This window comes from Frieseomelitta varia, unplaced genomic scaffold (assembly GCF_011392965.1).
Source record: "Frieseomelitta varia isolate USP_RPSP 00005682 unplaced genomic scaffold, Fvar_1.2 scaffold_20, whole genome shotgun sequence".
NCBI lineage: Eukaryota > Metazoa > Arthropoda > Insecta > Hymenoptera > Apidae > Frieseomelitta > Frieseomelitta varia.
In genome coordinates this window covers 27,873-49,167 of record NW_025109750.1, presented here as the reverse complement: position 1 = coordinate 49,167, position 21,295 = coordinate 27,873, and the positions used below count along the sequence as shown (strand labels likewise).

The following is a 21,295-nucleotide window of genomic DNA, read 5'->3' as shown; positions in this document are numbered from 1 at the left end:
ATATTTTTCCATTACAGTTGTATTGTGTTATTGCAGTTATTTTTATTTTTCGTGCGTTTAATAATAAAAATACAACGTTTGGAAGAAAAAAACCGAGAACAATGCTGGGCTTTATTTTATAAAATAAATAGATACCCAATAGTATCGTGATCTGCAGATTTTCACGCATTTACTGAAAATTTAAAGGTTTAAATTAAATTTAGAAATTTGACAAACTCCACATTCTGTAGCCTCACAAAACCCTAAACTTCACAAGTATCCACAAATCATCTCTCTTTATATATGCAGGTTACAGGCACTGCACACACCTACAGACTACTGAGAAAAAAAAAAAAAATTAGAAATTTGAGGATTTAGGAGAGCACAGTATTGGGACATTTGAAGTATGAAAGTATTCAAGATATTCAGATTCTAGCTACTCTGATGATGTAAAAGTTTACATTTGCATAAATATCCGTAATGAATAATTCGATTGGTGTAGTTTGCTCACTAGTGGTACATTAAATGAGAACTTGGGCATCTAGAGCTTTAGGCTACAGTGCCGGCTTACCCAAGTTTTCTCTTGTGATTGACATTTGGGGCGAAAAGTTAGCACAGAGGGTGGATACCACTTTGAACAGAATAATTTCAGCATCTACTTGATTCAGTAACTGCAAAGTATTCACTATTATCCTATTTTTATTAGACGCATTGATACCGCGAGATGGATCTACTGAAACTTGACAAGCCTCCCGAATGAATAGTATTGATCGTAATCTGTCCACGGTTCGCAGACGAACGTACAGTGTAAAGAGAAACTTTACAATGCAACGAAGGATTCAAGCTATCATTTAAAGAGATATACTGATTAATTTCTATAAATTAATGACATTTGAATTTATTTTGGATTAAATTTATAGAAACAAGTTATTGATATATGAGAGTTTTCAATTTAATTTCTCACAGAATTGTATTGTACTTTCAATTAAGTCAATTATAAAATATTAATCAAAAACCAAGTCGATCATATAATATGTAACATAATAAGAAATCAGTAGTAGAGCAAAAGCGAAAGAAGTCGCAAGTCAAAGTTGCAAGATCTGTCGATAGCTCCCGGGTTTGAGTTCGAAAAGAAAGAAAAAAGAAAGAAAAAAAATCTTTTCACGATCGCCGGGAATCATAATTGCGCATTTGCATCCGAGCCGGTGGCCATTTCGTCGGCGAGAGAAACGAAAACGAGCAGCGCGCAGCAGCCAGACTCGGCACGAAGAGATTAAAAAGTCCGCCGGTAGTCGAAGTCACCTCGGCTCGTTTCTCAAATTTATGCGGCCCACGATCTCCTCGTCGACAGGGATACAAGCCCGCGGCGTGTCATCCGACACGTTCTTCAAATATTTTCGCACGGTGTAGCAAGCCAAGAAGGAAGAATTCGTCGCAATAACGACTTTTTAAGCGTGGAAACTCTTATACTCGGCCACGAAATCCTCCTCTGATCCCGTGGAACGATGTCATACAAATTAGGCAGGAATAAGATAATCGTGGTTTAGAAGGAAGTCTCAGGTTTCTTGTGAAAGTCTCAGTTTTGTTTCTTGGAAAGTTTGTACTTTGGTTTTCTTTTTTGGGGGGGAAGGGAAGGGAGAGATAGTCACGTTAATCCTTATTTTGAGAATAATTTGATAAGAGAGGAAAGTTTTAATTCGATTACAAAAGGGGCTTAATAGGAGGAAGTTTCAGGTTATTGTACGGTTTCCGCTATTTCATTCCTTCAGGAAATTTTAGGTTTGGCTTCTTCTGCGAGATGGCTAACTTTTGTCGTGAATGATTTGATGATTTGAGAAGGACTGTTTGGGGGAGGAGGGTGGTTTGATCGTTGCTATTCAAATTAGAGACATAATCATGGTTTAGAAGGAAACTCCAGGTTCTTGGGAAGTTTGTAATTTGGATCTCCCTCTGGGCAAGGTGCCATTTTTCGAGAACAGTTCGAGAAAGTAAGAAACAACAGAAAGAAATAAAATTTCTAACCTGATGATGAAATCAGTTACATCTCTGATCTCTATCCTACAAATTATGGATGGATGAAAAGCATGATAGTTTTCAGATTCGTGCAAGATTTCTTTTCGTTTCACTTTTCGGGAAGTTTCCAGTTTGAATTTGTTCGAAATACAAGTAGTAATAAATAATGAAAATAAATAATAATAATAGTCACGCTGTTTTTCAACTCGCCTACTATCTCGTGGAACAGATAAAAAGCGTAATAATCGCGATTTCGAAGGTGGCTTTCGAGTCTTGCGCGACCTTCGTCGTTTCGTTCCTGAGGAATTTATAGTTCGAGTTCTTCTGAGTTTTATCGGGAAAATAGTCGCGCTAATTCTCGCCCGGAGGACAGTACGGAGAAGTAAGAAACGACGAACGAAGCGACACGATGATGTATAACTGCAATTTAACAGTTTTGCTAGCGGTGTATTGCCGGAGAACGAAGAACTGGTGACGGTAGCGTTAATTAACACGTTCTGTGTCGCGTTTCTTTCGCGTGCTTCTTTGTGGAAGTTGCATCGACGATGGTGCGAATCACGACAGATTTGGTGTTCCACTTGAACTGAACATCTGGATTATCTCGGTTGCTATTGAAGATAAAAAACGAAAAGTATCTAACAACAAGAAGCAGATATTCGTGGCTTATAATTGGCAGATATCATCGACTATAAATTATAGGTTTAGTTTTATCTGACTGTAAATGTCATTTGGTGATGATAAAGAAGAACACTAAAATTATCGATATTTTTTTAAACACAATGCTCGTCTATTTAATTAAATGTTCGTATTTTTTAATCAAATGTCACAACTTAATACAGTATTTTATCGTTTAATACAATATCTGTACATTTGTATAGTTTACTTTCTTTTTAAATTGAACGTTGAATAATTTAATACAATATTTTATTGCTTGGAATAATAATTGTTTGTTATATAATATTTAATTCAACGTTTCTAAATTTAAAAACTATTCAAAAAGTGGTTCGAAAACATTGCTCATTGTCCAACAATTTCAAATATTTGCTTCATTAATTTTATTTTAATACATCGTAGTCAATTCAGAGGTCATAGGCAATATTTAAATTAGGATTAAAGTTAGTAAAGCTACGAACTTGGTATTTTTTAACATTATCATCATTCGTATCATTTGAAACATAAGAAAAAAAAAGAACATTCATAATAGCAGTTACATAAGAAGTAAAAATCGAATGCAAGAGTGGAAATCAAATCGTTTGCTCTTTCGAGTGAAAATACCCCATGAATTCATATAACACATTTTGTACGCATAGTCTTCATTTAATTCGCCGTTTTCAGCAATTTTTTCTACATAAAATTCTCTCTGGTTTTTTTAAATTCACTCGTACCTTGTTTATTAAAAAATTGGTTAACGGAAACGCGCATGCTCGAGCCTTTGATTGCGTTTAATCTCTAAAACACTTCGAATACCACGGGACGGGAAGTATTACGTCGGCTATGATCTTGCGAAAAAAATTTACGAAGCAACCGGGGATTCGTTCTTCAGTCTAGAACCGTGTTTACCGGCTGCATAAAACCAAATGGATTTTTCCCCCTTCCCTCTCTCCTCTCCAGCGAATGCAGAGTTTATTCGAATGATAAAAAGATCTCAGGCGAGCTTCTCAATATCGCGAAACTGGCGGAATTGATTAAATAAAAGCTACGCGGAGAGAAGAAAACGATGAACTCACACTTCTATCCATAAATCATTGGCTAATTAAACAAAATATATTGAAATATATTACGATTTGTATTTGCTTGAAATAATCTGACCGTTCGCCAGATCGGTCCATTATTTTGTAATAACATCGTTATTGTTTCCTACATAATTTATGTAAATACATACTAGTAATAAACATATAAATAATTTATTACGTATTCATTTATACGTGGTATGTAATAATAAATATTGCATGTAATTATTACACGTATTGCATATGTTTAAATAATTCGTAGAAAATTACTGTTTATGCATAAGTAAAATATTTTACCACCCAAATATTCTTCAAATATTTTTCTCTTTCCAGAATTTCTTCAATTCTTACTAAATGGCATATTTCATAATTAACACGCAATACAATTCAATACATTAATTTTTCAATGGGTTTTCTCTTCACATAGACTTTTCGTTTTATATCGAAGATCTCAAATTTCGGTCAATAACATTTATTTAAATTACGTATACCGTGCATTCATGTTAATTACGTACCGAGATATTGCTATTAGATTAAATTTCAATCATCGTGTGAAGTTGCACTAATCGAATATCGTTCGATATAAATAAGTGTTAGGAGTGTGATAGTTGTGAATAAGAGCGTAAGCCAGTCGGTGCAATAATTCCGTGGAATTTCTTTGAGGACCACTTTCCGCTGTGTCCCGTTACCCGGCAACGAGCGTTATTAGATTTTGATTTTTATGGAGTCCTGGAGGCGTTGAAAAGGACCAACACTCGATCGGGTCTGGGCAAGGATATGAGCCGAAGAACGATTCTATGTCCATTCTATCGGACACGGGGAATTTACCGCGATATCGAATTTTTTTCCTTTATCGTCCTTTACGCCAACCTTTAGTTCTTTTATCGAGGAATTGAAAACCAGCGATTCTTCAGTCCTGTAATAATTTCATTCTTCATAATTGTCTTTGCTAACTGTTGCAAATTTTTCTTTACTTAATAATATGCTTGCCTTTAACCATCGAGTGACGAGGAAATTAAAAAAATTGATCAAAGAGGACTTATCAGATTTTCCCTGCTATAATTTTCACAGATAAACAATTCTCTGTGTTTGTGTTTTCTACATACGTCGAAATTTCGCCCTACTTAATTAACAATAGAGCGTCGCGCGGATGCACATGGAATTATTAATGAACAAATTGATCGCAAGGGGATTCGCTCGAAACTCGAAACGTTGAAATAGCTGTGTACGATTATGCTCCGCGTGCAAATCAACCTGCGACCGAATGTACAATATCGAACACATAGAAATCTTCGAGAAAATAAAGCAGAAATAATTCACGATCTCCCTCGTAATCATAAAGATCACGATTCTTCACTCGTTGATCTTTTAAATAAATTCCACGACACTTCACACAACAATTCGTTCCCTTTTCCTATTCCTTGGGCCAATTAGCTGCAAACTTTCGTGAAAAGTCGTTTCTTGCGGGATGAGATGCACAAAAGAGCGAGGGAAAGTTTCGACGTAAGACTTGGCTGAAATATTTCGAAGAAGACTCATGCTTCTCCGTTTTTTTCTTTCACACGTTTCTCTTCACGGTTTCGCGCCGGCTGACAGAAATATCTACGGAACAAACGTCAGCTGCAGAAGCAGCAAAACTTTTCCGAACATCGTAGATCGAATCACACCGGTATCTACGAAGCTGGAAAATTTACAACTTCGCGTACAGTCGGTCAGAAAAATATTGATGCATATAGTTTCTTGGCGATACCTTTGTGAATATAAACGTTTTTTCTTTTTTTTTTTTTTTTTTACGCTATAAAACTCGCTACTAGGATTATTAGCAGCATGGACATTGCTGTGCATACTGACAGTACAGAGAGAAATTCACATGCTTTTTGTCTTAAAGATTATACGGATATACAACTATGAAACATATTATGTTTATATACTTATAATTAGAACTTAAGAATATTGTTAAATTGTTGAAACGTTACGAAAATTCACAAAATCCGTTTCCATGAACAGTAGTATGATATAATAGTAGTATATAATAGTACGATAGTAATTTTCAGTAATCAGATATACAATAATAATAATATAATATACAAATAATATAAATAATAATATATAAATAATATATAAATAATAATAATATAAGAAATATTATAAAATTCGAGGTTCAAAAAATTAATTTGACACCTTCATGGATCAATTTTAATAGGAAATTAATTGTCTATCTTATTAAAAGTTCTCCGAATTTTCAACTTTTCAATTTCTATTTCGAGACGATCTTGGTCGTATTAAATTTTCGTTAGAAAATTCTTCAACACTGAATGAGAAAGAACATAATGTTGTTCCTTTTAATAATCTAGCACCGAATTAATTTCTACATTTAATAACAAGTAAACTACAGGTATTGAAATAACAGAATATTTGATTATATATTCCATCATATTCTACAGAATAAAATAAGAAACGACGGTCTAATGACCTAACACAAATTAAACATCATTTTCAATTATTCCACGTGTCCAGTCACTCCAAAAAATGATATCTATTCTACGCAAGACAAAGACGAGGAATGAACAAGCAAGAACGAGGGAAATAGAAAAAGATTTCTCTTGGCCAAGAGAGAATGCGAGTCCTTAAATTGCGGAAACCAGAAGCGAGTTTGTGGCACGAAACAGCGGCCGAGACAACACCCTGCGTTCGTAAATTAATGGCCGGTCTCTGTTCCAGTTTCAAGCGTGCAAGTTGGATCTAAGTTGCGCACCAACGACGGATAACTTCTTGGCATTTTGGCCAAGAATGCTCGTTAAGTTCCGGGTATAAGCAGCGAATTAAAAAGGCAATAACTAGACGATACCAACCAGGATTATTCATGGTGTCCTTGCATGGCAAATTAATTTCTTTTCCTTCGTGATGTATAAAGAATACGAACGCATCGAATTGTGATAAATTGATATATTTAACTTTACGACGAATAAATTTATGTAACAGTTTTAACTCTCAATTAGTCTTATCGAATTGATTATAATTTTCTTCGAAATTGGACGAATGTAATATTCTCCATCGTTTTTAACAAAGAACGTATGAAATTGTGACGAATCTCGGTATAAATAAATTTAACGATATTTAATATTTAATAGCTCAATTTTAGTATTCTACAATGAATAAATGTATGTGATAATTTGAACACCTGACAGATATCATTGAACCATGATATCCAAATTATTGGAAATCGCAATAATTTAGAATGAAATTAATTATTTCTGGAATTTCCCACTTTATTTTAATTTTATTACCAGTTCAAATTTCTTTCAGAGAATGTAAAACGAAATGGCAAATTTTGGTAATGTAGTACAAACTCTTATATTCATCTGCAGTACAACGTTATACATATTTAAGAGCTAATTTTGTTCTAACAATGTTACGAGAAAGTATTATAAATATACTGTGGATTTTCATGCATTTGTGAGAAACGTAAAAGCACAAAGCTGCTCAAGATGTATGATCCAACCACTTTAAATATTTAAGTATCTACTAAAAAATATGAATGTATACAAAAAAAGCTACGATCTAGTATATTTAAACTACTGCCCAATAATTCCTCTAGAGGAACAAGGAAACAGAAGAGATACAATGAAAATAACACAGACAGATTTTTAACTATTCCTTTTCAGCCGCTTGCATCTACTAAAAATTTTCCACCGGAATAAAGTTCAATTTTGTTACGCTGGAGTAAACTGCACGATCGTTTTTTGCTTCGCCGCTCGTGCTTCTTATTTTACTTCTTTCACCAACGTGACTGTACGTTACGAGCCGTGCTTGCCGGTGTGATATAAATTTACCCAGAATACTGTAGTTTGCGATGGATAACTTTCAGCCATGTTACGTAACTCGGCGGTTTGTAACAAAAAGAGAATGTGAAATCGAAAATCCTGTCTGGCCAATGAATTAACGTTCTACTGTAGTCTGGAGATTCCCACTTTTTGGTCGACGTTCGCCGCCACGATAATTTATTGAGCTTCGTTTCTCCTGCTTCTAATTTCATGTTCTATGCATTTCTATACGAATTTCCCATAAATATCTGAGAATCCATTATCAAATTGTAATATTGTTCCTAGTAGAAAGGGACATCTTTTCATCAGAAGCAAGTAGTCAAAGATATTTAATCTTTAAAAGTACATATAATGCGCTTGTAATACATATAATATTGTATTTTAAAAATATTGGATATAACGCGTATACAATTGTATTTTAAAATGCTATTATATTTTACATATACATGGAAAGATAGAATTGCTGATTTTAGTTCAATTTGTAAACGCGAAGAATTTCAATGTTTCGAATACTTGTGTTTCATCGAAAACTTTTTTGCCAGGATTGTACGTTCTTGTGGCATCAGTATGCTAAAATTCTCAGATAGTATTGCTGGATTACAGAGGTCTACAATAATTTATAAATGTTTTAATAGTCAAATTTCTCATATTCTCATCGTGCAAGTAAAATTATTGAATTTTAGTTCACATTGACTGAGTTACAGCAAATTAATTAATTAATACCAAGTGTTGGCTCATATAAATATATGATCAACTTAGAATTAATCTGCATAGAGTTAATGTGTCTGGTCACGAACATCCTTTTAACTAGTTTAACTACTTTATCTCATAGTCTGTATACTTCTACAAAGTTCTACGTATCTTTTTATCTGAATCTACAGTTATTTAATTTAAAAAGTATTTATGAAATTTGAAGATTTTTAATCTGGTTTATTCGCAAGTAGAATTTCTGATTATACTCTGATTACATAAATTGTATCGAATGTCTCATAGTACGCGAGTTTTGTCTACTTAGAACTCGCAACGTCTGACTAGTAACGCCTTTTTCTATTTACGCGAGTGTAACTCGATGTGCGCGGATATCCTCGCTTAAAAATCTTACGACGCTATATAAATAATACTTCTATCTAATTATACTTTTATAATACAATTGTTGATGTTTGATGCAAATTAAATATAATTAATAAATTACTGAATTTAAATAACAGTAAATATTATTAAATATAAACACCAAATAATAATAATCATTAAACAATTTAACAATAATAACACTCAAACTAGCTTGTAACAAAAAAATAAAAAAAAGAATAGAAAGGAGAAGTGTAATCGAAACTATGTCAGCTAGTAAATTAATACAGTAGCTTTTTGATACAGCCACCGGATCGCCACGACAATTTATCGGGCTTCGTTTTCTTGCACCTCTTTCGGTTTCAACGATGTCGCGTAGCCAGACAGCAAAGCACCTAATTAGTAAACGTCATCAACTTCCCCGTCGTCTGGTAATTTCATTATCAAATGGTTGCGTTGCTGTCCATCACGTGTTCATCGTCAGGAATGATTTGACGAGAGATTTTACGGCGAATGTAACGCGCGGCGAGCGTTTATAGCAGCGGTTTACGCGCGCTTTACGCTCATTTTAATGGGATTACAGCATAAAAGATGCACAGCCGGCTTGACGTCGATGAAAATTGTATTAAAATGAACGTTTCATTATTTCGGTGAAAATTGACGTGTAAATTGTAATCTGTGGTGTAATAAATAAATTAAAGACATACAGCTTGGACGCAATGGAAATTCAGTGATAAACATCGGTAATGAGTAGACTACGGAGATTTTTATGTAATTTACAGTACATTTTTAATGTTACTGATATTTTCAGAAATATAATTTAAACTTGGTTCAAAATCACTTCACGTACTCGCTACAATCAATTTAGTTTTCTTTAGTTATTTGTTTTATATAGTTCACAATATAATTTTATTTTTGCTTTTTGTTGCACTGAATTATATAGAACACATTTTGTATATATTATAGTAAATAATAATTGGAAAATCGATCTGTTGATAAATTTCACGTATAATATATATTATATAATACTACGTGAAGCACAATACAACTAATATATGATGACATAATATATAACATAATATATTCATTTAAAAACACGCACAGCGAGTCCCCACTTACGTATTGTAAGTAGAAGAGAACATTGCCAGTCAGACATCTCAGGTGGTACAAAACTCGCGTATGATCGGACGGCCGATTATACCACCGTCTCATCACGATCGGTATAATCAGCAACCGAGAATCAACGATTCTACTTGAGTATTCGTTCGACGTTCTACGGGCTCAATACGACTCGCGAAGCAGTCTCTCGGAACTCCTAAGTATTCCGCGACTCGAGCAAACAATTAGGGCCGCTGTAGACGAGCGGTTGCACGGTTTATACGCGAGCACGTAATTAACGGGAATCGTCGAGGGCTTTTCGTTGCTCAATCGTATCCCTCGTGTCTCTATGGAGACGTTACGTGGCAAACGTCACTCAACAGAACCTTCAGGGACAAGTTGCGTCTCCGCGGGTTTTTTTTTTACAGCGAGACTAAAAGGATATTCCGTTTATACTCGTGTTGTTGTCAACCATGTTTCATGTTGTCGTCAATTCTTCGACCGATTAAGTGTCTAATTACATTCGAAACAGCCAGCTTTATTTACGTCGTCATGAAACTAATTCAGATTCTCCTTCAATTAAATTAAATGGAATTTGATGTAAATTAATTAATAGTCTAATGAGAAATATAAAATATAAAGGGCATATTAAAATAAAAAATTTTAAATTAGACTGATAAAAATTATATTAATTAATTAAAAATTTTCTATTATTATTATTATATATATATACATTTACAATTTCAAATTAATATATTAAAATAAAGTTTTATAATAAAAATATATTTCAATAATAATTAAAAATTAATAATATTATTAATAGTTTAAAGTAATGAAAATGAATTTTCAAAAAATGAATAAGTAAAATTTATTTTGTACCTTTTGTATCAGGGTTAATTAATTTATTTTAATAATTTAATTATCTTGAAAGTAAATGATCTAAATATATATATATATATATATATATATATATAATTTTTGTAAAATAAAAAAAAATAAATATATATTTAGAAATTAAATGTTTGTCGTATTTATTAATAACTAGCTTTTTTAAAATAAATTTAATTTATATACAGGGTGTTTAACTTGTGCTACCCACTTCGGGAGCTGATTGCACGCCTAAAAATAATGAAAAAGAAGTCATATAAATATATATCCTATATGTCTTCGTTTATGAGATATAATGAATTTCATAAACAGAGCAAACTCTAGTAAGCTAGTTTTACCAGGGCCCACAAGTTACGAAACACTCTGTAGAACAATACCGAAGAACAATCATGCTGCTCGAACACGCCTCTGACGAGTCAAAGATTTAATCTCTCGATCGTGTCGACCGATCCAGCCAGTGTGTCGAAGACACATTCGTAGAATCCGCGCACTGTCCGTTGGTGTATCACGAACAGTGGTACGCTTCTCTCCGTTCGATGGAATGGAATTGAATATCACGGTCCTGAGTACATGGTCGACGTATTCGTCGATAGGCGGCACGCACGCCTTGGCATATTTCCAAATGCCGGCTAAATGCCAACCGGTTGTCATTAGCATTGCAAAGCGCGCGAAACTGTCTCGATGGATCGCGGATAACACGGCCACGTGAGACGAGTAATGGCCCCGTCGGACATAGTTGTAACGCGTTCGACGGATTTCTATGAATTTCCGATGAATCTCTATCAATCGGGACGCACCGATATTTTCGTACAGCCGGCGCGGTATGTGTATTTTGATATTTCGAGACTCGCGGATTTTCTAGCACATTTCTGATGATCTAAAAGGTTAATTCATTCGATGTTAAGTTTTATTTGAACGAACAAACAAATGTCAAAGATATTTTACACAGACTATTTTACTTTTGTATTTTACCTAGAGTTGTGTACAGGAAATGAACAAATAAATTACAAATATGGGAATACAAATACCCAAATCATTAATTGTAACAACCTTTCACTGTTCTTCAGAAACTGTTCTCTAATACCAATTATTATTATTGTTACATTAATGATTTCTAGATCTAAATGATTAATCAAATGCCAGACCGGATTTTAATTAATTAAAACCAGTATTAAAAAGATTTCCAGGTCTAAATGATTAATCAAATGCAAAGACCAGTATTAAAAAGATTTCCAAGTCTTATTGATTAATCAAATGCAAAGGTCGGATTTTAATTATTTAAAACCAGTATTGAAAAGACATTTTTAATTCAGCGCTCGTCAGAACTACATAAATGCTGATAAAAATACATCACGACTGTCTGAAACCGCTATTTATCAGATAGTCTTTGTTCGTTTATCAGGTGTATGTTCGTGACGGATTATTCTCTTTTAGGAAGCGACACTCAAGGTTGATGACGCATCCTCTCGATCTTCGATGTAGGATCGACCACTTCTTCGAGTGGTACGCAGAGAGACCGGCGGTCTCTGGACCATCGACGGTATAACTAAGTTAGTTTCTGTTCCCTAATGGGGCATTTCAGTACGATCCTAAATCCCCGCCCGTGATATTATGGTCCCTCCAGCAGGGTTTAATTGAACCGAACGAGAAGTAATTGCCACGAATAACCTGTAACTACACGGCCGTAGATACTGCGTACAACATCTGTTCTCCAATTCGCGACCGGTTATTTGAAATTTCTATTTCGTTAGAAAGAATGATACGAAACGGAGAGAGAGAAAGAGAGAAAAAAAGAAATTGGAAAAATAGAAAAATGATAAAAATTCTCACGGTTACGAAAATTAATTCTTACATCTGGTGGTAAGAATCTCTATTTAGTGATTATTTAGTTATTATCGTTAAAATACCTATGTATTCTATAAAATATTCAAATTGAAGTATATTAGGAAGATACAACACCTTCAAATTAAAATATTCATTATGATACTTATAAAAATATCAATTTATGGAAACATTCATCTATTCATAGCAAACATATGTACATGAAAGACGTGAAGAACGAGTGAGAAAAGTAAAAACATATAAAATTAAGATATTTATGAACCAAATATCACCCACTATCGTGTGCTTGAACAATTTCCGAGAATTTTTCTTTCTTTGCCAACACAGAAAACAGAGGATCAATCTGAGCAAAAGAAAAAAAGAAAGAAAGTAAAAAACTTTCCAAATTGAAAGATACTCATTACGAAACTTACCAAAGCACGAATTGCACAAATAATTGCATTCACAACGATCTCTCGATATTTTTCCATAACGAACACGTGGTACGAAACAGAGAGAATACAGATCCGTTCCTTTCCAAAGGAAGGGAAAAGAAAAAAAGATGAGATGAAACAAAAAATAGGGTTGTAAACGAACGAGGCAATAGAGAAACAGAAATAGGAAGTAAAAAAGAAAAAAAAAGACAGATACGGGGAACAGAGGAAGAAATATGTGTAGGCCGGAGGACAAAAGGGTGTAACGGGCGGCAATTTCGGTAAGCGTTCGTCCAAAACATTGCGCTTTCCAGCGGCGACGATGATGGTTTGGCGAAGATAACGGGGGGGCGACGCCGTCCGTGATAAAAGAGCGGCGCGTACAATTTTAACGCTGTGTAGTCCGATTACTCGCACCGTCGAGTCCCCTCGCCTATCGTGTCTATCCCTCCAACGCAGTGAATTTTTTCTTCGACGAGTCAATTCTGCCGCGAGAAAATCCGCGATGGCGAAATCATTGTGTAACGCGGGATCGTTTACATTTCTTAGCGTTTACATCCCTTGCGTTGGTATAACGTGCCACGCAACGTCGAAATTGTAATAGTTTCTCAGTTTTAAGTATATTTAAGTAAATTTAAGTATATTTAAGTAAATCTAAGTATATTTAAGTAAATCTAAGTATATTTAAGTAAATTTAAGTAAATTGAAGTATATTTAAATAAATTTAAGTATATTTAAGTAAATTTAAGTATATTTAAGTAAAACAAAATAGGCAAAGCGAATAATAAATTTATTACATCTCAATAATTTCTATCCAGTGACATTATACCGGCGAGTTCAATAAGAAAACGACGAATTATTGTATGCGGTTTCGAGTCACTCGTTATGGTCCGCAATCAGTTGCCAGCGCAAGTGGTTGATACACGCGAACATTCATATTAAGTATTTCGCTCTGGTATCTTTGGTTAAATGAGATGCAAGCTGAGAGTTGTTCCGTCGAAAGAGATTCCCTTTTCGTTCGTCACTTTTGCAAGCTCTTGAACTTTGTAAATAACGTTGTTCGTATACGTTTTATCGTATTTATTTCACGATGGAATAAATTTTCGCCAGTGTCATCATGGTGGTTTCTAGGAGTGGATTCAAGTTCCATGCGTATGGTATCAAATTGTTGCACGTGAAACGTCCGATTTCGCGAATACGTGTATAATCGTTCAGAGTTTGACGACTAAATTTACTGTTCGATGATATTGATACTAATAATCAATTTAAAGCTTAAAGACAATTAAATGCAACGTAATTGGTGTTTTTATTATATTGCGAGAGAGTAGATTGAGATCTAGTTTTCACTAATTCTGGTTTTCAAAAAATTACGTTAACAGAAAAGAAATAATCTGGCATTGATGTGAAGAAGTTGGATTAGAAAAAAGAATCTGTCAATATCTGAGTAATCCAAAGTTTCAATAAAAATTCTAATAATTAATTCTAATTAAAAATTCTAATAACTTCGTTATATAATAATAGTCAGGATGTATTGAATACATGTAGCGAAGTATGATAATATTTTCAAAGAAAATATAGAGCCGAATATTTTCGGAAATACTCGTGAAACGTTAGAAAATGTTCCGCTTGGATTCACGGCACACCTAAAAATACACACAAACGCTTCGAAGATTTGAACTAACTTGCGAGATACTCGATCCCATCCCCAGTCTACTTCTACTGAAATGTTCGAATGTTTCCGCGCGCTGTAAAAGCAGAAATTGAAAAAGCAATAAAAAAAAAAGAAGAAGGAAACGATTGGAATGTTTGCTCTTTTGAATTTTTGAATTTTTGTTCTTTCTTTTCGTTTGCAAGTTACAGGTCAACAATTCTGCGCGCGCCACCCGACGCTTTGAGAAATGTATTTTTGCGCGCGGAATAAATAAATGAAAGAGGCGTTCGAAAATGAAACAAACCGTGGTGGGAACGCACACCAGCGTCGAAATCCATTTCGGTAAATGAAACGATTAGCAAGCTACTCTGGAAGAGCTTAGTTTGCGCGAATTTTCGTGTAATTGATCGTTGTTCATTTTAAGTTGTTGCTTTTCTGCAAGTTTTGGACTAATATTTGGCTCGCGATAGTACAATAAAAACTCGATCAACCTGATTAGATTTGATCAGTCAAGGTTTCTGTTATCGAAGGTTTTCGTCATCTAGTAATTAAACATTTGTGATTTATTGTTGTTTTTGTCAAGACGATCAATGGTTTCATTCAGTGATACTGGATCTTCGAATTTATCAATATCTACGTTTTTAGCAGATGTCACGAATTCGCGCATTCTCTATAGTACTTCAGAATATACAAAGGGTTTCACAAATCTTTACAGTTCTTAGATCGAGCTTCTCTTTGTCAGACTCGAATCGTGACTCGAATAACGACAATAGCGAATTTTTATGGGAGTCACACTGAATCTTTTTGCAAGATCTTTATTTTTTTTAGAGCTGTATAGAGTTTTAATGTTGTTTGATTTTTATATTCGTATTCGTGTCTTTGTATTTTTGCATTTCTGCAGTTTCTTATGTAGCATGTTGTAATTATTGGGAATTATAAAACAATAAATAATAATAAATTCGTTCAGTTTCACGGTATCGCCTGTGGCCGACAATTATTATTATTTTTACGTATTAAACGAACAGTGAAACAAAATTGAAAAAGTAATATATTAAAGTAATATATAAATGAGAAGTTTATTTCGATATATAAAGGATATTTAGGAACGACCAATTATAAATTGTTAATTTAACTTTAATTGTACAAAAGCGTGTGAAATATATAAAATTCAAGGTACTGTATTCGTTGTAATATTTAATAAACGAGCAAGTCTCCTCTTTCGATTCACTTCCTTGATCTGATTTAAATTTCAAATGGAGGAAAGATAAAAAGAACACTCCATTTATACGAAACGAGAATTCTATTTCGCCACGATAGGAAAGGAAAATCTTTGAAACGCACGATTCTCGAGTAAACGAGATCTACGAAAGCGCTGAAACACGACAGAGATTAAAAATTAAAGAACAGAAAGAGATAGAGAATGATGAAAGAATTGGGATAGGAAGTTAGACCAGGATAAAACCGCGTTGCTACAAAAGAGTAAAGAGAAAGAGAAAGAGAGAGAGAGAGAGAGAAACGTAGAAGATCTTTCAAGCGAGGATGGAAATAGCTGAAAGTGAATCCAGCAAATGAAAATGCCATCGACCGGTGACCAAGAAACGCAACGAAACGTAATAAATAAAGAGCAGCCTCATGAAAAATGAAAATCCTCTGGCGGAACAAGCACGGGCAATTGAATTTATATCGTTTGTTCTACAAGTTTCTCAACACCAAGTTGCGCCGGTGTATCCAGCCGAACGCGACGTACCGACGTATCGCGCGATAACAGCAGCCTGTTGTTCGATTCGCTGGGAAATCGGTTTGATTTATGGATCGAGTTCGTATGGTTTGCTCACTTATGTCGCGTGCAAGACATTAGATCGCGTAATCGTGCCTTCTATCCCCGGAAGGCGATAATTGAATCGTGTTGCCGAGGAAAAGGAACAAATCGGTCGAAAAGGGGAGGGGGGGAGGAAAGGGATCGAGAGAACAGAGAGGAAGCACAACGTGAAAATTAATGGCGGCCTTCGATAAAACACAGGTGAAATATCGTCGTGGCAAACTAAATCATCGATTGTACCTTTCTGACATTACGAATTATTTCGCGCCTTTCGACGAATTGCGCTGAAGGACCGACAATGAATTCATTGTCGGTATATTTCGACGCGAGGAACATATTGCGAGCAACTCTTTTCATGGTTTGTGTTGGTGTTTGAATATTTTCTATTACGTACGAACATTTTGTTATCCAAATAAAACGCTTGTAGACTTATTCAGCGAATGAATTTTCTTTCGTGAAGGATTTCAACTTTCCTCTTAGACTTTTCATTTTTGTTCTTCGATGGCTGTGTTCACGATACTTTCAATTGTAATAAATGACAATTATCAGTGGGAACTCGGTGACTCTGAATTTTTTGGTAAGTAGTTTATTCATTGACAGATATTCACTGTTATCTTCCACTTAACAATGAACATCTAATTTTATTAAAATATCAATAATTGTTGAACGTTATTGACGCTTCTGACGTTATTTCACGTATATACATATGTGCAATAGTTAATTCGAAAGCACTATCGCCAACTATACTAATGCTCGTACATTTTCATTCTCACTTGACATACACGCATACACGCATAACTGGCTCTGCTGAACAGAAATCTGATATCCGCTTTAGTGACAGATTATACGTGTCTACTGGCACGACGTTATCGTGACGGTGATACTGCATTTGATTTAACTGATGAAATCACTTTGTATAATCTGTGCAAATTCGACGTTGGTAAAAAGAACATTTTGATGTCTCGCGTTTTAAACTACTGTCGTTCGATTTAAAAAAAGAAAAAAAAAAACAGAAAAAGATAGGGAAAATTCGTGAATCTCTTTCGTATTGAATTATTAAATCTGAAATTATAATTTTTTGATATATATATATATATATATATATTCAACTAAAAATAAATAAATATTATTATAAATATAATAATATAATAAATATATTATAAATATAATAATATTATAAATATATTACAAATATAAATATAATATTATTATAAATATAAATATATATTATAACTAAAAATAAATAAATGCCACGGTACATCTACGTGCTACGAAATGAATAACCTAACATATTAAATGTAAAGTTTGTTGAATCGAGATCGAAATAGATCTTCCAACAGAGACGCATTTTCAGTGCAAGAGGACATCGCGTAAAGAATTCACGACGGTTTTCAACTGTAGTCTGTATTTACGGTTTTAACGATCGGTAACGAGCAGAAACATTCATAAACGACGGCTCCTCTTTTTCTCCCGCCGTTTGAAAAGCGTCGCGAGATAACGCTCGAGCCATAAAACTATTTGGCGCCACGCCAAACACGTTTATCGCGGGATTAGCTATTCCCCGTTGTTTGTCCGTACGCTCTTCCCCGGCATCTTTCGACCAAAATTTTGGCACGCGCCTAACTCTCCCCTGTTTATACCAGTTGGCACTCGCAACTTGGTTTCTTTTCTCAATTTAGAAAGCGAATCGGGAAAAATAGGTCGTCAGGGTTCGATTATGAAACCCTCTCATTCGCTGGAACCATCGACTAACTAGAATATTTCGCGTGGGATGTTTTGAAGGTCATCTGATCTCTATATCATTTTCGTGTCACGTTCTACCATATCGATTTAAACAGGTTTTGCACCGCAGCGCCAATAGTAGCAGGAATTAAAATCAGAAAATATGAATAATGTTGTTGCGCCGAAAATTATTTATTGAATTAAACGTGAACGCTGTCATTACTTGCTCAACTGTTCTTAAGAGACGATCAACTTAATTTTTGACTAAATATTTTTTATACAAACCAGCGTCATGTGTCAAAGACTTATAAATTAGCATTTAGTATATGTCAATGGAGTTATAAGTTTGAAACTAACTGTACGTTTGCAGAAAAATATAGAAATTGCAATATTTATATAACAATCTGAACCAACAAAAATCTAAAAATTATCAGATTATTAATTACTGTAACAGAGAAACCGTGTATCGAAATATTAACAAGGGTCATCATGTGTTTCGCATTATTAACGACGAAAAGATCAAATTGATCTTTCATCGATACCGAGAAACTCATTAACAATTAAGTCATCTTTTAAAACTGAATTTTTAAATAATATTTCTGAATATTCTAATTGCCTGAACATTACCTATTATTTCTAGTAATTTATTTGTAACAATAAATTCTTTTCTATTTCAATTAATCATTTGTAACAATCGAGCCATTAATACATTTCTATGAAATTTTAATCAACTGTCTCACTGAAACATCGAATTAATCTCGACCGATATTGAGACAAAATCAATTCAATGCACTTCTAAGAAATTTTAATCGCGTTATATTTCTATGTAAATTTTAATCCAGCTATATTTCTATCATGAAAAGAATTTTTTCAATGATTCCGAAAGCACTTAAATTTATACAGTTTTCGACAGAGGTATCCTTGCTTTCGAACATTTATGTAGAGAAAAGTAAAGTAGAAATTTTTTTAATTTTAAAATGAGATTGACCGGATGGTTGTAGTTTAGACAGTTTAAAACTCGTGAAGTTTATCGATAATTTTTCGTTGAAACATACTTTTGCCCACCGTATTTTGTACGTATGTATGTACATATTCTCCGCGCGAGTATGGCAGATTGTTATGGGACCGTCGATATCGGAATTTAGCCACTTCCCTATTAAATTAATAGCGGTGAGTGCTGCCCGGTGGCTCTTGAATGCGTCTAGATTGCAAACGAACCTGGCTTTCTCACCAATGAGAATTATCGCCAAGGTGGTGCACGATGAAAAGCCTCGTAATTCGTTATTAAATTACTCGCGATATTACGTGAAGCGTAAATGCATTTCGTGCAACGACATTGTACAAAAACGCGTAACGCGATCGAACCAGTGCGTAATAGTTGTCAGTATTGTTCGACATTAACAAACGAGCGTCGTTTCGTCGTTTCGAGGAACACACGCGCATTGTTGTTAGTACTTCAATAAGCCAGAAACGATCGATGAGTGTGGCAAAACTGTTTGTCATAGCGTATCAATAATTTATCCGTGTCTGTTGTTCGTTGAATACGTTGTTTATTGAAATTTACGGAGAATAGTTTTTCGACAACGTGTCGATAGGCGAACACAAAGCGGCCGAATATTGGCGAATGTGCAGGACACATGTGGAAATGTCGAAAAGCCACAGCCGAGGCTGCCTATGATCGTAAATCATCGGCGTCAATCGCGTCGGGGTGTCGATATTCGCGGTGTAATTCTTGTTTTACGCGAAATGAGGCTTGATACAATCAATCGTCAGAGAAAGTTGACATTTACACGATAGTTCACCTATTATTATATTAATTAGGAGATTAATTGCTAACAATTAGGCGAGAAATTGTAGGAAGAATTTCCTTAATAGTAAAAATTTTAAAATCTTCCTCAGATAAATGAAAACGAGTTAAGAATAATGAAAGATTAAAGAAATAAAATGTCCGATGTTATTATGATGATTAAATTAAATTAGTATTAGACCGTGGTATATGATTTTATAATCCATTTAGGAAGATCGCGTTGACAGAATATTTTGGCAATGTTCTTCAATTAATTTACACTGTGAAATTTTATTTTTTTTTTGTAACAAAAGGAAGATTTTAAGGATTTAGGTACTTTTCAATAAATTTAAATTTGAAGAAATTTAAATATTACAAAACTGTTATAATTTTTGATAGATATTTTTGAGAAATGATAAATTATTATTTGATCTTTAATTGATATATCTGACAGAAACAAGTAACTTAAAATTGTAATTACAGTAATCACAAATGTTATCATTAATGCAAAATTGTACAGGATGCACGTATGAAACAAATACATATAAAATATTAATAGTATGTAATATTAAATAATGTTCCACACAGACTCTACTTTTCCAACTATACTCGCAAAAATATAAATTTGTAGTCTAACAATTAGCACAAACTCTCTTGTTTCCCAACTAAATTTGTTTAACAACTCTCAGAAAAGATATACGCAACTCCAAATGTCAAAAAATTTCGTTCGCGTTTCAATCTTCGAAAATGTAGCGTTTCACGCGTGTCCCCAGCACTGTCCGCGATTTTAACAATTCCGCGCTCGTTATCGAAAATTCGGCGACAACTTTGAAAAAAGTTTCATTAAAACGGAATCGAAATTTCATAAATCGCCGCTGAACGAAACGACCTGGCTGAATTATTATATAATAAAATTAAATTATTATTATTGTATTACTATAATAACACGGGTTTAATCGTCCCACGTTAACTGGAAAACGTTCAACCCTCAATCTCTCCACGAGTTTGTAAATCCGTCGTCCGCGTTGCGCGAAAGCCTTCGCAATTATCCGGGATACGGTTGTTCCTGGCAGCGGTCCAGTCCCTTTGCATCCGTAATTCATCGTAAATTGTCGGTCAAACTTTCTTCGTGCGTGTAATAAACGTTGCTGTTTGTTGAAACCGAGTCGGAGAAATGTTACAAAAAAAGGAACGCCCGTTTCTTCACGAACGATTTTCATTTTATATCGTACGGAAAACGAGATAAAAGAAAATAAATAGCCGTAAGCAAAGCAATGTGCTTTATAGAAGGTTAATTATAATTATAATTAATTAATTAAGGTTAATTATAATTATAATTATAATTAATTAATGTGTGTGACATAAAAAATATATATATATATATTTATTTATTTATATATTTATAATATACGTATAATGTGCAGACAATATACATTGAAATAAAAGTTACGCTAAATTATCA

General features: G+C 34.0%; 1 protein-coding gene across 6 annotated transcripts in view; it reads right to left on the bottom strand.

The window, feature by feature from the left end:
* The window catches only part of LOC122526860 (glutamate receptor ionotropic, kainate 2-like), an 80,859-nt gene that overhangs the window by 35,626 nt on the left and 23,938 nt on the right, over positions 1-21,295 (bottom strand). The gene's annotated exons all lie outside the window — the stretch shown is intronic.